This window comes from Rhagoletis pomonella, unplaced genomic scaffold (genome assembly GCF_013731165.1).
Source record: "Rhagoletis pomonella isolate Grant_MI unplaced genomic scaffold, Rhpom_1.0 Rhpom_scaffold_00012, whole genome shotgun sequence".
NCBI lineage: Eukaryota > Metazoa > Arthropoda > Insecta > Diptera > Tephritidae > Rhagoletis > Rhagoletis pomonella.
The window spans coordinates 13,753,035-13,754,946 of NW_023458566.1; the positions used below are offsets into that span (position 1 = coordinate 13,753,035).

At 33.8% G+C, this 1,912-nt stretch overlaps 1 protein-coding gene across 1 annotated transcript in view; it reads left to right on the forward strand.

Moving 5' to 3' along the window:
• LOC118747592 (pneumococcal serine-rich repeat protein) overlaps window positions 1-1,912 on the forward strand; it is a 141,985-nt gene that overhangs the window by 8,981 nt on the left and 131,092 nt on the right. The gene's annotated exons all lie outside the window — the stretch shown is intronic.

Consider the following 1,912-nt stretch of genomic DNA (forward strand, 5'->3'; position numbering starts at 1 on the left):
GAAGCGCATATCCTGCTGTGCATACAGAATACATACATACATACATATTGGCGAAAGCAGACAACAGCTGCTGATGTTTTAATGGTTGCTACTGAAGGAGGTTGGTTTTGCTCGTACAACGGAGCCAGCGGAAACACTAGCGAGAATTTGTATGCTTATCTGCAACTTTGTTGAATTTGTTGAGATTCTCGTGATTTTTGTCGAATATACATACATAGATGTTTGATGAGCGTGATGATGACATGCTCTTTGGCAGCGTTTTCCTTCGTCACAAATGCGATTTGATTGTTTACAGTTGGAGTTTACTTCGCAAAGCGCTTCAATTTGAAGTGAATAATTATTTATTCAATTAGCTGGTGCTACGCTGCAACCTTTGGCGGGAAGGATTAAATTTGATGCACAGCTCACGGCACTAACTAATTTAAAGAAACTTTTTTTATTCTCTTGTACATACTTGAGCAAAGAAAACGTAACAAGAAATTTCAGAAATGAACGGCCTTCAGAGTCCATTTCACTCTTATTTCCACCAAAATGTGTTGTTTGCTTTTGTCTGGACGTCTTAGTTATGATCTCATCAAAAATAGTCCAAAAGGAATTTTCACCGTTCTAGCCTTGAGTATCAAAAATTTAAACTTGTTTTTGATAAACAGACAAACCAAAGAAATTCAACTAATTTCATATTTTCTATACGAGACTTTTGTTTGGAAGCAACGGGCAAATGAACGTTATACCATTTTCCCACGGGATTACGATCGCGAATTAGCCCATTCCCACGAGCACATTCTTAATTCGATTTGACAGATCTCTGTTTCTGTGTTTTGTTTTTGTTTTCTTCGCTGCAAAATTGATGCAAAATGTAGGTTCTTCCTAAAAGTTTATAAGTTTCCGTATTAAATTAGGGTCGTACACATTTATACACTTTACTTTTCGTACTCAGAAAAAATGCAAGTTTTAATCTGTGAGCTTGTTTCGATAAATTTCCGATAAAAATTAGAGACGGCACCGATTTGTTCGTAATTCGCATGGTAATTGGATCTGAATTATTAACAAATGAGGTAATTCGCTCTCAAAATTTTGTATGGCGAGTTACGTAATTCGAAGGGTAATTGGAGTGCGAAATACGAACGAGAGAGCGAACTACGTAATTGGGGGCCCATGGGAAAGCCGCATTACTCTGTCATAGCTCTATGCGGAAAGCGCGATTCATTAAAACTTACATTTACGCAATACATTTTCAGTGCGTGGATACATGTATAATGTGTATACATTAGGGTGCATCAGCAAAAAAAAAAGTATCGATTTTTAATTGTTATCCTTATTAAAGATTCTTTAAAGACCGCCGCCAAAATATTTCGGAAAAATATTAAGATTTACGTGAGCTGGGCCGATTTGAAAATACTTACAAAAATCTAGTTTTTTATAAATAAGATTTTTTTTTTTTAATATTTTAAAAAAAAAATACTTCTGATGATATAAAAAGTTTAAGCTTAAAAGGTCTGCATTAAAATGATTGCAAATTTTGTCAACGGAATCGAAATATGTAATGAGATGTTTGGAAGTATTTGCAAATCGGTCCAGCTCACGTAAATTTTAATATCTTTCCGAAATATTTTGGCAAAAGTCTTAAAATATAATAAATTTTATTATTCCAATGGTTTTTTTTTTATGTAGAGTACTGCACCCTAATGTATGTATATGCATACCAAGTGATTCTATTTGAAAAAATCCATTAAATTTTAAAATCAACCACAAACTACCTGATGTCTGACCTTCTTGTCAAGGAAATGCGAAATTGTACGCATTTAAGTATCAAAGCAACGTACATAAATATTTGCATATATGTATGTACTATACAGGCATATAAGTAAGTATGTACTTACGTTGACAATAGCATAACGAAGATGAAATTTAA